This window comes from Medicago truncatula, chromosome 4 (assembly GCF_003473485.1).
Source record: "Medicago truncatula cultivar Jemalong A17 chromosome 4, MtrunA17r5.0-ANR, whole genome shotgun sequence".
In the NCBI taxonomy this organism is placed as follows: Eukaryota; Viridiplantae; Streptophyta; class Magnoliopsida; order Fabales; family Fabaceae; genus Medicago; species Medicago truncatula.
The window spans coordinates 12,842,402-12,861,986 of record NC_053045.1 but is presented as its reverse complement, the minus strand read 5'-3'; the positions used below and the strand labels follow the sequence as shown (position 1 = coordinate 12,861,986).

Here is a 19,585-nt window from a genome sequence, read left to right as displayed (position 1 = left end):
GTTGTATTGACTTAAGATTTGAGAGTGTGATCTTCTTCAAGTGTTCAATTTTCTCTGATGTCGATTGAATGAATTAATTTAGTTCCTTAAAAAAAAAAGAGGTCGGTTAAAAATGAAATAAAAAATTGACATATTGGATTATTTATGTAAGGCACGTAATATACGTTAATTAGTATGGATTTGTCAATTTATTGTCTAGTCGTTTAGAATTTGTATATTTTTTTTATGTTTTTCTTTTTGTGAAAAAATAAATGAATATGGAACCTGAAACTTTGAAAGGAGGACATATATAACGTGAGTTAGATATGTTCTATCTAAGTGTTTAGTGTGGAATATATATATATATGAAAGTTTCGTAGAAAAATTCCAGTATAATTTATGTGTTTGTTAAATAGGGTAAAATCATCTGTTGTTTTATCATTCAACAAAATCAAAATTTCTTAGGAATTTAAACAGGAGTTTAATACTCTACCTATAATTGGTATATGTTCGATTGCTTCCTGGATTAAATGTAACACAAATGGAGCTGCTACCTCCATGTCATCCTCATGTAGAGGTCTCTTTAGAAATCACAATGCTGACTTTTTATGTTGCTTTGTTGAACAATTGAATGGTGTGAATGCATCTTATTGCTGAGCTAAATCACTATTAGAAAAAGTAAAATTAGCGAGGGAAATTATTGATGGAAAAAATAAAATTTCTCATAAATTCTTTGGTCGCAAATTTAGTGACGGAATTAGAGAGGGGTTTCATGTTTTCCCTCACTAATTTTTGTTTTTTAATAGTGTAATGGAGCTTTGAGAGAAATTGAAATAGCTGCTCAATATCAATGAAGAAATCTTTGGATTGAGACGGATTCATCTCATGTGGTTCATGCTTCCAAGTCTTCTGCAATCATTCCTTGCAGTGTAAGAAACAGGTGGGAAAACTGCAAACTGCTCACTATTAGCATGAATTTAATGGTTACTCATATTTACGAGGAGAGAAATCAATGTGCTGACAAGTTGGCAAATGTTGGATTAAACTTACACTCCTTTACTATTTGGCTTAGTGTTCCTTTGTTCTTGAATGCTTTGTATATTAGTGATCAGGGCCGACCCACTGCATATGTAGATCTAAAGAGAATTTGAACTGAGGCCATTTAAATAAGTTAACAAAAATATATAAAAATTAAGAATCTTAAATGTGTAATTTTATTTGAGGCATGTCGAACAGTAAATACAGGTATCACTTACGGTCAACGTTTAAACATTGAACTGAAAGATTAACACACACACAAAAAAAAAAAAAAAAAAAAAAAAAGGAAAAAGATACATAGACCACCCTTTTGGTACACCCTTTTATACCACTGCTGATGTGGCAAGGGATATTTTAGGAATTTCATCTCACAACAACTCTCTTTTCATCTCCAACCAGATTTCTCTCACTTCTCTATCTCACCACCACAACCTCCACACTCCTTAACCACCACCACTCCCTCTTTCTTTCTCGTCGGCCACCACCACCTCCGTCACGAACCAACGTATCGTTCATTCAATTCATCAAATAGATTATGTGCACTCTCAACTCCAACAAAAAAAACTCACACTTTCTCTAAAATTATCAATCTTTGCATATTCAGACATCAAAAGATTCCAAAGAAAAACCTTATCATTCATAATCTCATCAAATATTCTTCTCCCTTGAACCAAATCACCAGAATTCACATACATGAAAACCAATTTCGCCCCTAAAGCTTCATCAATTGGCATTCCATTAGAAGTAATAACAGAATGAACCCTTTTCCCATCTTCCAAAGATTTCTTCTCAGCACAAATCTGCAAAACGGAACAGTAACTATTCAACCCAAGTTAATAACTTTTTGACTTTGTGAGTAATTCAATAGCATTTTTGAGATCACCCATTTGGCAGAATTTGTTATTTTTTTTTCATTTTGGTTTTGGGTTACGTTGTGAGTGGTGTTGGTGAAAGATGAAAAGACACAGACAGTGGAATGCAGAAGACATATTGTACGAGGTTGTTTGAAGAAGATAAGCGGTGATGAGATTTTTTGTGTAATTGGAAGTGGTTTTATGAGTGTGATAAGGTGAAAAGGTTGCTGAGTTTGGTATGGTTTTCGACACAGTTGACATTGTTGTCTATCCAAGACCAAACCAAGAGGCTTTTTTTCAACTGTAGCACTGTATTGAAAATTAATCACCAAACTACCACCGTTTTTCATCATATTGGGTAAGCCAAGAGGGAGTGGTGGTGGTTAAGGAGTCTAGAGGTTGTGGTGGTGAGATAGAGAGAAGTGACAGAGAAATGAAATCTATTTTTTTTTTTTTTTTTTTGTTGGCACTTTTTAAGAGTATTTTATATTATTTTTTACATATTGGAAGGTGTATAGGATGGTTTGCCACCTAAGGTGGTTTACCTATCACCACTCAAAAAAAAATGCTACCTTTGAGACCAACTCAAGAAAATATATTCAAATCGGAAAAAATTTAGGGGCCTAATGTTAGGCCTAAAAAATTTGGAGGCCTAAAGCTCTTGTTTTAGTGGCAGCCTCCTTGAGCCGGCCTTGTTAGCGATAAGCTTGGTTCTCCAAGCTATAGGTTCCAATCTTTTTTAGAAGGTCTTGGCCTAGTCCGCTTGCTTCTTTTTGGTTTAATATATTTTGAGGTCATAGTTCTTTGCTATGCCTCTATTTTTGAAAATAAAAATAAAAAATGTTCTGCAAATAATATCCAGAGGGGAAATTATTTAAGTGTAAATTTGGTGATAAACTTGGTTAATTATTAGGGTTTTGTTAACGAGTGTTTTTTGGGCACTTTTTAAGGATTCTAAAAGAATAAATTATTTCATAAAAAAGTCAAATAATTCGATTTCCAAAACATTGATTACACATATTTTCATACAAAATCACCATTTAAAGATCTTAAAGAGTGTTCTGGGGCACTCGTTAACATTTCCCTAATTATTAAAGGGATAAAATAGACAAAGTCCCCTTCCTTTTTCCTTTAGTTTGTCCAAGCTTCCCTCCCATAAGGATCTGGGTTTCTTTCTTTCATTTCATTTTGGCAAGTGGGGAAGAATATCAGTGAGAGGCACTATTTTACCCTTAACATCTAATGATAGCTGATCTATTTATTTCAACAACAAAAAAAAATCATCTCACCTTTTACTTTCTTGATCGTGGAATGTATTAGTTTGTTATTAATCCAATAATCATGTTTAGTAGAGTTAATTTTGTTTAACTTTACAATTGGATAAGTCCGTTAGTTAGTTACATAAGATTTGCTCTCTAAGTTATGTATATAAATACTTTGTAGTTTCTCTATTCGTCAATCAATGAAACAATAACAACTTTCCAATACTCTATTCTCTCTCTGTAACATCCTCTAACTACTTTCATCTTCTTCTTCCTCCATTAATCTTTCAAATATGTGATTGCTTGCAAAGCAAGAAACAACTTATGCACTAATAATTGGCATCTAGAGCCTGGTTCAGATTCAGGGAATTAACACGGGTGAACTTGTGAGGGGTGATTTTATGGGAAATACAGAGTGAAGTGTGTAAAAATTCAGAGTTTCTTGTGTAGGAATCATGGGTACCAATGGAGGTTTGGTTCTATCAAATCTGCTGGCACTAGATGGAAACAATTGGAAAAGATGGAGTGCATTGATGAAGACACTCTTTGGAGCACAAGATGTTCTTGAATCGGTGGAGAATGAATATGAAGATCTTGGTGCAAATCCTACATATGTGTAGAGAGCTACTTTCAAGGATTTGAAAGGAAAAAATATTGCAAGGCTTTGTTCTACATTCAACGGAATGTTGATTCAAGTCACTTTGAGAAGATTTCAAAGATCACAAGATCCAAGAAAGCTTGGGATATCTTAGCAAAATACTATGAAGGTAGTGATAATGTGAAGCAAGTGAAGCTTCAGTCACTAAGAAGGAAGTATGAGTTGATGTTGATGGAGAATGATCAAAGAATCAGTGATTACTTCTCCAAGTTGCGATTTGTAGTGAATCAGATGAAGGCTTATGGAGAAGAAGTGACAGATCAATAAATGGTGGGTAAGATCATGAGATCCCTTACTTTTAAATTTGATTTCATACTTGTGGCCATGCAAAAAGTTAAAGATGTGAAGACATTTAAGATTGAAGAATTTCAATCATCTCTTGAAGCTCATGAGATGTAATTGGTGTTGTGAATTCGATGAAAATCACACCAATAAACTACTTGATGTGTGGAGCAAGTAATAACCGAGCAACCAAAACAAAGTGTATGGAAGTTATAAACACAAGCAAAAGTAAAAAACAGTGAGAGAAAGAGAGAGCATACGAAATTTGTTTACCTAGTTCGGTCCAAAACTGACCTAGTATGGGGGAGAGAGCAGCCCTCCGTTCCACTATAATGATGAGTAACTTTACAAAAGAGATATCAGTGGGTTACAAGAATAAGTCTCCAAACCTAATTCTACCCAAAGTTCCAATCTTTTCCCATGACCAAGATACTCAATCCTAATAGTGTTTCCCAAGGTGAATCAACAACAACCCTAGTTTCTCCCGCTTAGAGAAATCTCTCTAAAACCCTAGTTTGTTGTTTGTTTCTAAACCCTTGTTTTCAGCCCCCCTCTATCTCAAGGTTTTATCTGATACAAGATCTATATTTATAGTAAAAGAAATCCCTAAAAAATTGGAACAAATCTCACGCAGAAAATACGTTTTATTTTTATGCATCAGCGTAAAATCGTACTACGATTTTCCAGATCGTACTATGATTTTTCCAGAATGGGAAGTGTCAATTCAGATAAAAAATTGTACTACGATTTTCCAGATCGTACTACGATTTTTCCAGAATGGAAAGTGTCAATCCTGGTAAAAAATCATACTACGATTTTGATAGCTTCCCAAACTTTAATTTTGAGTCACTTTTTAACAGTTGGTGATTGAAAGAGATTCTGAAAAAACTGCTCAACAAACCTTGCAAACTCAATTCACCAAGAAAGATGGATATGACAATGGTCTTACTAGGACCTAAACATTCATGATGATTTCAAGTATCTGTCTTTTTGTTCTTTTTATACATCTTGTGCTTGTCCTTTTAAAAAAAATCTCATTGTATTCATAGTTAAACCGCACCAGTTTTGATTTTGTTTGTTATCTATATGCTTGCAACTTGTTGATTTTTTTTGGGAAAAAATAAGGGCTAAAAATAAGACTCCCCTAAAGATGCATATATAAATGAATCAAACTCCATTGTTAACCATAGTTTACGAGGAGCAACTTATGGATGAGTGATCTTTAGGGTTAAATGCAGTTTCTCCCTTTTATATTTTAAAACGTTGCGATTTTGATCCCCTGATTAAAAAAAAAAAAATTTGTCCTCTATCTTTAGAGAAATATGCTTTTTTGACCCTCTAACTTTAGAGAAATATGCTTCTTTGGTACTCTATCTTTAGGAAAATAAGTTCTTTTAGCCTGTTATCTTTACAAAAAGTTGCAATTTTGACTCCTGTTTTGAGACATGTGGCGTCTTCTCAGCAGTTTTGCAAGATTTGGTAAAATTAAGTGGTAAAATAATTGTTTTTTTAGGGAGTCAAAATCGCAACTTTTAATACTTAAAGTTGTTTCAAATGCTATATATTTTTTATTTCATTACGTCCACTCTTAATTCTATTAGATGTATAACCTTTAATTTTATTAATATGATTTTTATTAATAATATGATATTTTTAATTTATAAATAAATGGGTGTGGCATTTTTGTACCGTTAGTTTTCATCATTAATTATTTTTGTTTCTCCTTTGGGATATTTTTCCTATGATCATTACTAAGGTTATGTGACCACTTGAATGAGCTAAAAGGACACACGCGACATATTTGAGTAGAGACACTTAACATTAATTTTAATTTTATCAACGACTTTTTGAAACTCCTAAGTCTTAAAAACTATTTAATTGAAATTACCAAAGCTTGGAATTTTACTTATAAAGCCATCCAAAAATATTATGTTTATTATACACAAAATACAAAAAAAAAAAAAAAAAAAAAAAGGCTCAAATTATCATGTTTCTTTATGCTTTGATCACCTTTCTTTTTCTATTTCTTGTTGAAACTAGTACAACAAATACCAAAAGTATGTCAATTTTTACACCATCATCATTTTTACACCATAATATTCTATGACATGTTAGTAACACTCTATTCTTCTTATTTGACAATGCAGCTACCATTCCTTGTAAATTTGATAATGATTGTCCGGAGATATCATATCCTCTAATTTTGATGTGCATTGATGATTTTTGTGAGTACTTGTTGGCATAAAAATTTAGTTTAAAACAATTATGTTAGCTATATGCATGTAACTTTATTTATATGTCATAATATATGTACTTTATAGTGTATAATTTAATTCAACATATGATTTAAGTTTCTCATGTCTTTCAATTTATATGACAGCAGTCTTAAAAATGTATTGTCATAATATTCAAGTATATATTCTTATCATTGTTTTTCATAGAAGATAGAAGATATGGGAAAGAACTAAATTTAAAATGTGGTCTAACATAACTTTACATAAAAGTGTAAAGGAATTAAAGTGAAAATTTACATTTTGTTCTTTGTGTAAAAGGGGTTTACAATTAATAAAATAATACTTTATAATGAAGAAGGAAACTTCCCATAAACCCTAAACTAGACTCATCATATGATGTTGCTCCTACTCAAAACATTTTGAACAGTTAACGAGAAATCTATATACTTACAATCTTTCAATGTTTATTGTTGTTACCTGAAAATATCATCACAAAGCACTAGGATCGGAAAACATTCAATTAGGGTGTTGTTTTGTATAAGTTGGGGGAGAAAGGGAGGTTTAACTATCAATAATGATAAACAAACACAGATTTTGAGACACAAATACGACACCAATGGTATTTTTTTTTATTCCCTTTAAAGTGCAAGGACAATTTTGTAAAATCATCCCTTCCTTATGCATGTGTACCTCTTCTCTCTTCTTTCCCCTAACCTTATCGTTCTTCTCCTCTCTCTGTCACACACCGGCGACGACCCAAATCACCGGAGAATAAGAAGGCATGATGATGGTTGTGGAATCCGAGAAGGAGGAGGAGGTATGGCGGTTGAGATTCAAGTGGAAGAAGAATTGGTGGTTGTTTGTAAGTTCGTCGGAGAAGGATGAATTGGTGGTTATGGTGGTGAGAACTGAGAACGGCGCTGCTGATGCCAGAAGGCGATGAGATCAGATAGGCGTGGTGGTGGTGACACAGTGTGGTGGTATGGCGGTGGTGATAGATCTTGCGATGGCTGGATCGAGTTGTATGTGGTCGAAGAGAGACATGGCTACGGTGGGACGCCGGTCACCGGACAACGAGTGGAATGCCAGTGGCCGGTGAATTCGGGTTTGAGAGAGACCTCATGTGAGAAAGATTTGCAGAGGAGAAAGAGTTGCCCAAAGATGTGAGAGGACAAATAGTTGCAGGGAAGAGAGAAGAAAAAACAATTGGTATTTTTGAACAGTGTTGTACATGGTGTCTATATTGTGTCATTAATTTTGTGTCCAGTTATCATAGCTCTTTAACTATTGTGTCAAGTAACATAGTAAATTGTAATTTTGATCCGACAACAATGAATTATAAAGAAAGAAAAAAAAACGAAAAAAATGTACATGTGAAAAAGAAAAGAAAAAGAGAAAAAGAAGAAAAAAAAGAAAAATCAAAAATAGAATAAGTTGCCAAGATTAGTGTATTAATTGATTATCACAAAGGGTTTGCAAAGAAATTGAGGGGAATCGTGTAAATTTATTTTATGATTGTAAATAGAAAGAATAATTCTCTATGCTTGACCATTTGAATTCAATTATCTCACATATGTCCTTTCTTTTGTATCCGAGCCAGGTTATAACCCTAGAAAGACCTTTTGATCCATGCTTTTATGTTTTTTGAGATGATATTTGGATGAACACATAACTTGATCAGGATGTTAGCAGGATTGTTGGATGTGTGTTCATTACCCTCACTCAATGATTATACTTTGTTTCATCTACTTACAAAAAAGTGTGTTAGGTGTGGTTCATAGATAATCATCTTCGTAACTTGAACTGTGTGATGTAAATTTTGTGTTTAGGACTTGTTTCACATTCATAGTATATGTCTGGATTAGTGGGAAACCTCATATTTGCCCGCGCATTCACATTTGAATCATGCATCTAAGAAATTTTTAAAACTTTGAACTATTTTGCATGTACTCAAAACCTTGTCTATAAATCCTTGTTAATTTCCTTTTTGAATCTTTTCTTTGAGGACAAACAAATAGCTAAGTTGACGAGAGTTTGATAAGTGTTAGAAAGTGATATATTTTAAGCGCTAATTTAGGCACTTTGGTTACTTGTTTTGCAAGATATCCATGGAAAAGCTACAATTTGATGAATAAATCCCAATTATGCTTTATGTGCCTTACTCTACCCAATTGTGCAGGAAAATACAAGCAAGGACCCAAGAAATCATAAAATGCAAAGATCAACTCGCCAGAGCGAGAAAATGGCAGAAAGTTCCAGATCTTCACGCCCTCAACATGCCAAAAGCGAGTTCACAACAAGCCAACTCGCCACAGTGAGTCCAAAGTGAGCAAGAAACGAGAAAACTCCAGAAAGTCCTGATTTTTAAAGGCCAACTAGCCATAGCAAGTTCAACTCGCCAAAGCGAGTTGAGTTAAGGCAGCTTAAGGAGAAGGCTATGTGGCATCATTCCTGTGGTGCAGCAAGAAAACTCGCCACAGCAAGATGCAACTCACTAAGCGAGTTGTCACTTTTTAGACTCCAATAAATACCTTTTTTCTCTCATTTTGTGGAGAACTTTGGATATTTTTTGATATATTAGAGAGAGAGAGAGAGAGAGAGAGAGAGAGGGCATTTTAGAGACAGAAACACAAAGCAAGAGTGTTAGAAGTGGATTTTCACAAGATTGATAGAGAAATCAAAGATCTTGTCTTACAATCTTCATATTTTCTTCGTCTTTTGCAAGGCTACTATGAAAATATGTAGCTAAATCTACCCTCTTGGGTTTATTGGTTTTTGATCAAGCTAATATGTACTCGTTTTGATCCTTAAATATATGGTTCTAGCAATTTTTACTTGATATTGATATTATTCTTGTGTTTTATGTTGATGTATGATTTGAAATGATATTGAAAGGTACTTTTTGAATCTAGGGTTAGAATAATCATATATCAAAGCTTGTTTTCTAGACATAGGGTGTAGGTTTTGATAATCACTTTGAATATCATGAACTTAATGCTATTGGATCGTTTAATAGATTGAGAAATCGTGGATTAAACGATATAATCGATTTCACGTCATTATTTAGACATGAATAATGTTGTCGAGTGATTGTGATAATATCGAGTAAAAGCTAGAATCCGTTTATGTGGTCATAAGAATATATAATTAACGCTTGGTTGACGAACTCTAACCCTAATCGTTATATGCACTATCTCGTATCTATTTTATTTAATGTAAATTAGTTAGATTAGTTTTTAAACAAACAAACACTTAACCATAAACTTAAGACGATAATTGATGTTGAACATTTTATGATATGCACTAGTCTATGTGGAGACAATACTAAATACTTACATGTAGATAAAAATAGGATGTACAAAAGTCTTACATCATTACCATACATAGCTAAACTCTAATTGGGTATAGTCCTAAGATGAACCTCTCTTTGTTTGTTAGATCAATTTAATTCAACTCTTTTATTCGGTTATGTTTTGAGATTTACTTAATTTTTATATGCAAAAGTCATAATGGCATTAGGAATCCTAAGGAGTGTGAGATACCTAGTGAATCTGAATTGAACATATAAACATGTGGCGCATATGGTATTCCTGAGCTTATATCTATGGTTAACTTTAGTGAGTGTTGCATTATAAACATTATTCTTTCCCCTTAGTAAGATAGACGACATAGGACAATCCGTTTGTAAAAAATAGGCTAAATTGTTCTTTTGGTCCCTTGACCATTTCTTTTGGTATCGTTTTGGTCCCATAATTCATTTTTGATCTCCTTAAGTCCCTTAAGTTCATCTCTGTTACACATTTTAGTTTATTCTGTTAGCTTTGTGAAAAAATTATTAACTAATGTACACGTGTCATTTTAGTATTGGCTGAAAATTGAATTTATTTTCTTCATCTTCTCCATATCAATCTTGCATCTCATTCATCCATTTCTGGAAAAATAGGAAGAACAACAACACCAACATCAACAAAATTAAGAAACAACAACAACAATTTTAACATCATCATCATCATCATGAATTAACCCATAAATCCTCTCATACAACAACAATATCAAATAGTAGCAGCAACAACAAACAACAACAACTTCAACATCATCATCATCCTCTCATATAAAAATCACATAAGTCATCTTCATCCTCATGAAATAACTCATAAAAGAAAACTTAAAATTTCTGCAACAACAACAATTTTGGCATCATCATCATCCTCTCATAAAAAAATCCATAATTAATTTTTCCACTAAAAAAACATCACTTTTATTTCAGAGAAAGTCTTGGTTGGGCACATACCCACCAACACCTCAATTTTAGGCACATACTCACATAAAACTAACAAAATTAAATAAAAAGTATTTAATCACATCAATTGATATATTATAATTTTATTTTTCTTTAATTTTTTCTTGCTTATGTGTGTCTTCAAATATTTTCATTTGGGTTTGTGCTCAAGCAAGACTTTCTCTTTATTTCAAAACATAAACCAAATCAACCAAAATTTGAAACCCATTAATTTCTTAGTTTTTTTTCCTTCAGATTTACTAAAAATGGGCAAATCAACCATAATCTTCAAAACCAAATAAAAAAACACAAATGGATTCAAAGGGATTGAGCTCTGACGATTTAGAGAAGTGCATGATTTGGATGAAGCTAGAGAATGAGAACGAAGAGAAAACTTGAAATTGATATTAAAACGTGTTGAGTGAGTTGAAGGAAATTGAAATTAAGATTAATGAAGATTTGATTTTTTATTTTTTCTGGGTTGATGATATTTTTTTTTGGCCATTTTTTTGTGATGAAGGTGATGGTGAAGAGGAAAGAAAACGATGAACAAAGAGAAAAAATATTAGGTGGTTAGAGTGCACTATTATTTATTATAGATCTTCAAGATCCAATGGTTTATTTTGCAACAAATATATCAAACGGTTAAGATTAAAAAATCAATGAGGTTTATGGTAGACGACCGACCACCTATAATGTTGGTCCACTTTAGACATTTGATGTTAACCCTTTAACGGAAGGGACTATAATGTGAAACAGAGATGAACTTAAAGGACTTAAACGGACCAAAATTTAATTATGGGACCAAAGCGATACAAAAAAAATATATAATTAAGGGACCAAGAGAGAAATTCAGCCTAAAAATATATAAAGAACTTATGTTATATTTGCTATATCGTTGACGTCATTGAAAAAAAAAACCTAGACTATAATTGTAAAAATCACAACATATATAAATATACTTCTAATCAGATCAAAATTTCATAAAAAACAACGTTCATAATTCACGTTAACAAAATGAAAAGAGCAGAAAAACTAAAATGTAGGTGCTTATCTGCTAGGGTCTTGCTAACCAGTGCCCTCGGGGCAATAGTTAAGGAATCTACAAATAGAAATTTTGCATTGAAAATATAAGATATTACTTTTGATAAAGTAATGATTACACAACTTTTTCATAAAAACTTACTTATTTTGGATGTTTAAACATTGTTCTTCGAGCATTGGTTAGCATTCTCCTAATCTTTCTTACTAAAGCTTGTTTGGTCAAGCTATTAGAAACCCTAATTTTTAACCTAATATTTTCCCTCCACTTTTCTAAGCCATTGGATGCTGATCATTTAGGCACCATTCGTTGTGAGCCATTGATTATCTACACTTAATGCTCTTCTCTTTGCTATCACACAACACATCACACGATGCATTTTCAAAATTCCCCCATTAAACTTAATGCCTTTTCCAATGGCTTTCCATCTTCCCTTGGTACATTAAATGGCGTGAGCCATTTAGCCTCCTCCATGCATATTGATGTTTTTTCTGTTTCCAACGTCCACTATCAAGCACTTAACCATCTGTAAATATGTGGTTTCTAAACAAGAAACAATTACAATGAAGCAAACCCTTCTCTCTTCTTCTACTTCCAAGTCTGCCAACCTCTCCGTCCCCTCTTTACGTACGAATTTGCTAGCAAATGTATCTCTCTCGGTAAGTGTCCTTTCATACTTCTTCTTAAACTTTTTTAGCAACTTTCTTTTTTCTTTTTTCTGAATGTTTATTTGGATATGTAGGTAGATATTATTTGCCTAGAAGAGATCCATGTTATGTGCAAAGCATGTTTGTTTGATTTGATTAATTTTACATTTTTTTTATTGGTATGCGGTTGTAAAGGTCCGTGAAGATATTCTCCTCTAATTTCTTCCTCTGTTTATTTTTAAAATATTGATTTTTCCTATAGATTTTCTATAAGTAGTTTCAGTGATCTCAAATCTCTCATTGAGTTTTAGTTTTAATGAATGACTTTTTGAGGCCATTTCGCCTCATCTCTATGGCTCTCCAGCTCCTCCCCAATGTGAACTAAACTGGATAAGATCAAATATTATTGACAAAAATACATATTTTTTTCTTTTCAAGTTAGTCATGGAAAGGACGTTTTCTTTTCCAGTTGTGTATAGTGCCTGCAATTGATATGAGCATGTCGTGAATGTAGTTCTAAGGTACCTATTTAATAACAACTTTTTCTTCAATTCCTCAAGTTCATTGAGAATTTGAAACATTTTAAAAATAATATGCTACCTTTTCGTTTTTAGATATTTTTGACACAAATTGATTTTGCTACATTTTGAATTTTGGCTGATGATAAGACCTTCCTTTTAAGGTCGAAGTTAAATAGTGTATTATGCTACACCTTAATGTGATTGTGGGCCTCCTACTAATGGTGTGATGAGGTATGTGGTTGTCATACTCATGATTTTAATTTTGAAACTATTAATGGATAATGACTAATTCATGGTTGCTTTCATTTCTTTGTCAGGACTTGATGTACAAAATTTTTAATGTGGCTAGAGTGAAGACAGCCAGCTGAAGATGCTGGTACAATTGCCTTTGACAAATAATTTGGCTACAATAAAAAAATCACAACACTACCTCTTCTTAAAATGGGTCTTTCTCTATGGAGAGGATTATGTTGTTGAATGATTTGCACTAAATGTTAAGTAGAAAGTTATAAAGATTGAAAATGATTGTTTGTCTTTTGTCTTATGATGTGTTAGTTCACTGAAGTTCGTTGTGATGATATCTTTAATCATCAAGGCTTATGTTATATTGGATGTTTTCAAAAAAGACTGTTATGTCTGCATTGTTCAAGATATATAATGGATAAAGGAAGCCAACATATTTGGTTATTGCATGGTTATTAACTTATTATATTCCTAACATGCATATGTAGTTACAAATGGATATAAGAAAAGAACCGGTTCAGTACCTCACAAACATTTAAACAGACATTTTATAAATGATTTTACTGCGTATAAATCCAAACGGTTGAGCTTTTATGGTTGTTTATTCCCTATTTTGTTGGAAGTGATATATACAAACGGTTGAGCTTCAAATGCTGGAAAAAAAATGACGAAGGAAAAGTAAAAAATGGAATTATTATTTTTGTTTAATTGGAAAATGGTATATGCTCACGCCTAATTAATTGGGAATTTCCAATGAATTTCAGCTATCAGTATAAGGGATAGAATATTGGGTCATACAACTATTTATTTCCCACACACATTAATTCACGTGGTAAACAAGTAATTTGAACGGTATTTTCCCTCTTTATATTTCTTTTTCAACCATTTGTGTGTTTTGTTTTAAGTATCCAGTTTATGGACATCCTTTGACGTTTCATAATAGGCCATTGGTCTTATATGAATGTATCAGTCATCTGCAGCAAGTTGATTTGATCGAAAATTCTGCTGACAGAAATGTGATGGTTAAGTAGAAATGATGGTTAATACACCAATGCCTTGATTTTTTTTTTGTTTACTCCAATGCCTTGAATTTTTTTTGCTGGTGTGTTTTCATTTTAAGGGTAATAACTAATAATAGTGGCCGACACCTCATAATGATAGGTGTGGTTCAGTTTCATATTTTTTATTTAGGACCTCTGTATATTTTTTTGGCAATTTGCACACCTCACTATGCTCATTTTGTATTGCTCTTGCTTCATTCTACCAATGTAGCAATGACCATCATAGGCAGTTAGGTAACGAAACATGAAAAAATCTCCATTGCTTACGATGGATATTGAAAAATTATTGAAAAGTAGTTCTATCACCATATTTCCATTGGAACTAATATTAATACTTAAATCAATTAACATTAGATTTGTTCTTTCAATTTAGGGTACTTCTGGTACAAATTTATAATGCAAGTATCTTTTCCTAAAAAAAATATTATGAAGTTAATAATATTTAAAGATTTGGAGTCACTAAAGTTGTTGCCCTCGATATTTGCACATCAACTATTAGGAAATTGCATAAAATATGTTAATATAACCATTTCGTGAAGACATTGATCAATTTAATCATGTGCGGTGCGTGTTCATCTATAAGCAAAAAAGACTCGTGCAGCGCACGGGTCAGCGTTCTAGTCTTAATATCTTCTTATATATTAAAGTTAACAAGTAAGTCCTAATTTTAACCTAAACCCTATTGCATAATTTTACTGTTTTAACCCTAATGTTCACACATAATCTCCTATTTTCATGAACAATCTTCTTATATATTAAAGTTAACATGTAAGCCCTAATTTAAACCTAAACCCTATTGCATAATTTTACTGTTTTAACCCTAATGTTAACACCTAATCTCCTATTTTCATGAACAATCCTAATGCTCTCTCCTAATCTTCTTATCTTCTTATATATTAAAGTTAACAAGTAAGCCCTAATTTTAACCTAAACCCTATTGCATAATTTTACTGTTTTAACCCTAATGTTCACACCTAATCTCCTATTTTCATGAACAATCTTCTTATATATTAAAGTTAACATGTAAGCCTTAATTTTAACCTAAACCCTATTGCATAATTTTACTGTTTTAACCCTAATGTTCACACCTAATCTCCTATTTTCATGAACAATCCTATTGCTCTCACCTAATCTTCTTATATATTAAAGGTAACCCGTAAGCCCTAATTTTAACCTAAATCCTATTGCATAATTTTACCGTTTTAACCCTAATGCTCACACCTAATCTTATATTTTCATGAACAACCCTAATGCTCACACCTAATCTCATATTTTCATGAGCCCTAATTTTAACCTAAACCCTGTTGCATAATTTTACCGTTTTAACCCTAATGCTCACACCTAATCTTATATTTTCATGAACAACCCTAATGCTCACACCTAATCTCATATTTTCATGAGCCCTAATTTTAACCTAAACCCTGTTGCATAATTTTACCGTTTTAACCCTAATGCTCACACCTAATCTTCTATTTTCATGAACAACGCTAATGCTCACACCTAATCTCCTATTTTCATGAACAAAGCAAATCGGCATCGCTTTATTTCCCCTATTTCTTCAAAACAAATCGCCCTATTTCTTCAACAAAACAAATCGCCCTATTGGAATAAAAGGGTTTTGAAAGATTATAACAACATTTTTTTTGTTAATATTACACTTTTCATCCAAATTAGAACTGAACTCTCTTTGTTAAATATTTACCACAAAATGCACCTGAATTTTGCAATCTATATAAACAGGTGGAAGAAACATTTCAACAAACAGTTAAAGGGTATCATTTACGGTAAAGGCCAAATATTCGATAAAAGGAAAATTATTTAAATAAAACATTTTACATGTTGAGGTTACGAATGAACTATTTTTAGGTACATAATATAACATTAACATATAATTTTTACAAAAGAATGAAGTAACATTTTTTCAAAAAAAAGAAGAAAAATATGAAGTAACATACCAATAATATAATATTGACATATAATTTTAACAAAAGAATGAAGTAACACACGATTGATAAAAATTAATATTTTTTTGGTGAATAAGCGTGGTGTCTGAGGTTCGAATTCCAACATCTACATATATTTGGGACCACATATTTCATTCTCTTTGATATGCATTGAGATTTGTTTTTGTCTACTATATCTACAATGTATATGACCCGTGCGGCAGCACGGGTGGAAAGTCTAGTATAATACTAAAGTTCACAATGCATGCTCCTTTTGCCTAAACCCTAACTTCCTGAGCGGGAATTCTTTTGGTATCCCAATCACTAATCAATTGTTTGCCGTTTCCCAATATATTCTTCTAATTTGTATGTCTAGGAAACTACTATAGAATCCTATTTTTACTTTCTATTTTACTTTAATTTCTTTTATTGTCCTCTTTAGTTGTATTTTTCTTTCGTTCAGATTAAAAAAATTACAAAGTATACCTTTTTTGCAGATCGAGGTAAGAAATTCGAATATTTTTTTATCTATCTATTTTATCTATCTATCAGATTTTTTAATATTGTATGGAGTTTTATTAAAAATAATAGATTCTAAGTGAAAGTTTCGTCCATTAATTGCTTTAAAAATTTAGTATGCATAGATATGAAAATTAAATATTTGATACTCGAAGTCATGATTTGATGGATTTTTCTATTTTTTTTATAGATATCTTATATCTTAAAGAAATAATAGAAATTTAATTTGATCTTTTCTTGTATTCGGAAATAAAGATATTTTTAAAGTAAAATGACTTATATGTTGGAACTTAGAATAAACCCTTCTGCGTGGAGAAGAGGAGTATCAATTTATTCCTAGGAACAATAAGATTTAATCCGAAATATTGACAGATTCTTGCGGAGTCCGAACTAAAGAGATATTAAAAACAAAAAAGATCCACTGTTCGAATTTCATTTCTATCCAATTTGAATATCAGAATAGTGGATATAGTTATGATTCAATAGGTTAGGTCCACTTACTTTTTTTTAGAATCTTTCCCATTTTTTGATTGGAATAATAGAAAATAGGATAGGAATATCTTATAATTAAAGGAAATATCACAGTCTAATATATATAGAAAAGAATACTCTTTCACTTTCTAACTAGAATGAGTTTACTCTATTCGAATTCATTCGAATGATAACAATAATTTAATAGAATAAAAACTCGATTTTTTAATGAAATTCAACTATTCCTTAGTTTTTTTTACAAAGAGAAACTTCTTACAAATATCAAGAATATCTCTATTCTTCCTTCAAATCGGAATACTACTGTTGTCATTTTTTGACAAAAAAGCCCCTTATCGGATTTGAACCGATGACTTACGCCTTACCATGGCGTTACTCTACCACTGAGTTAAAGGGGCTCCATTTGAGTCAATTCCCGAATAAGGAACCATCCAATATGGATATGAGTTTAGTACATCTATTTGTTACTGCATATACTCAAATTATATATAAATTATATATATAGAATAGATCTTTTTTTTTTACATAGCAACTTTTTAACGAACAATAAATTGGATTTACCTAGTAAGTATAGTTAAAAAAAGGATTTTTTGATATTGGATTTGAAAAATATCAATGGAATGGATTTTTTCAAAACCGATTCGAATTGAAATCATCTTCATCATAACACAAAATTCATTTCATTGATACATGTACCCACTAATTCAATCTTCTTAACACTGAATGAAAGTGAAAGAAATGAGGTGTTAATGCCGCGCCTGTTCCAGAAAATCAATCATTCCCTGAAAGGATTCTCTCTTTCTTTTGTTTTCTTTCACATTCTTTTTTAAGAGTAGATTATTATTTTTTTATAGTTTTATAGATTGGTGATTGGAATGAACAATTTCGAAATCTAAATTTTAAGGAATTCTGAAAGATCCTTCTGATCGAATCATATCATTATATTGACAATTTCAAAAAACTGTTCATACTATGTATGAACATAGTAGAATGGAGGTCGGGCAAGTATGCCCCCATCGTCTAGTGGTTTAGGACATCTCTCTTTCAAGGAGGCAACGGGGATTCGACTTCCCCTGGGGGTAGGGTACTACAAAAGGAAATTGATCAAGGATTATCAATAAAGACTAAAATTGATTCTTCCTGGGTCGATGCCCGAGCGGTTAATGGGGACGGACTGTAAATTCGTTGGCAATATGTCTACGCTGGTTCAAATCCAGCTCGGCCCAAAAATTTACTGATCCACCATGCAATGATATAACCCATTTGGTGTTCTCTGAAAATCACCAATGGGCTCCCATACAGAAGAATAAAATCTCGAGTGCTATTTATTGAAAAATTCCTATCGGGATTTTAAAATATAAAGTCTTAGGAAAGCATTCAAGTAAAAAAAGAGTCTTTTTTGTTTCCTTGATTCATTTATTTTTCAATCAAGTTAGCAATAAGGAACGGATTGCGAATAATCCGTGTCAAGCTAGGTTGTATGATGAAGAGTTTTCTCTCACTATGTTCTGACCTCTTCCTGCACCCTGGTCCTCTAAATCTCCATCGCTATTCCACCTACCCGATCTGGTGACCGCCGTCCTCCTCCACCCCGGTCCTTTGAATCTTTGCTCCGATCCTCTCATTCGTCCTCTCACCGACCAGATATGATGACATGCTCCGATCCTCCTCCACCACAGATTTGTCGATGATGACGATGGCTTCATGGCAGACATAGTGAGAGAGAACGAGAGAACTATTCTCCAAAACTCAAATTCCTATATCGAAGTCGTTCCGCCGAATTAAGATTGGATGAGTTTCTTTTATCATTTCCCTTTTTGTTTTTATGTTTGTTGGTTTACACTTCTCTATATAATAAACCACAGTTTGTTTCGGAGTCTCCAACAATTCCCATATTGTCTTATTTCCCTTTCTTGTTCTCTACTTAATGTGCCGTCCCCTAATTAGTCCTAATTTAAATCTGTCATCTTTATTTTTAACATAGTTTTCTCCTCTTGATTATTGTTTCAAGTTCAACCATGAAATCCAATGGAGCATTGACACCAAATCAGGTTAATTAGTGTACCTCTATCATGCTTTAATTTGTTTCTCAATTATCATAGTTTACAGATGTATGTTCGTGTTGGTTTAGTTTACATCTAAAACTATATAGTCTGCTATGATTTTCATTTTATTTCATTAGTTTTTAATTTTTTGACTTTGATCAAACGGTACTGGTTGTTAATGAAAAGTTCAAGTCTTCAATTCGTGCTAATTAAAGTGATTCTAGACACATAGATTATAAGGTTAAATAATTTTTTCCCTATACAAATATTGTTTTTCATTTTCTATCCTCTTTTTTTTTTTCAAACAATCGTTATCCAAGTATTTTCCATCATCGAATTTTGGTGTCAATGACGACTAAGTACGTTGATGAAATTTTTTTTTTTTTTTTTGAGGTAATGTTGATGAAAAATATTATGAGGACTATTGTTTGAATAAAATTTTAGGACTTAATTAAATGGACCAAAAACTTATTTAACTCTAAATTCTAA

At 32.2% G+C, this 19,585-nt stretch overlaps 2 non-coding genes across 2 annotated transcripts; one reads left to right on the top strand and one right to left on the bottom strand.

Moving 5' to 3' along the window:
• Window positions 1-17,377: 17,377 nt before the first annotated feature.
• TRNAT-GGU (transfer RNA threonine (anticodon GGU)) lies at window positions 17,378-17,449 on the bottom strand. The gene has a single exon. It is a non-coding gene; the product is annotated as a tRNA-Thr (tRNA).
• Window positions 17,450-18,193: 744 nt separating this feature from the next.
• On the top strand, window positions 18,194-18,277 carry TRNAY-GUA (transfer RNA tyrosine (anticodon GUA)). Its single transcript has one exon. It is a non-coding gene; the product is annotated as a tRNA-Tyr (tRNA).
• The last annotated feature ends 1,308 nt before the right edge of the window (window positions 18,278-19,585 follow it).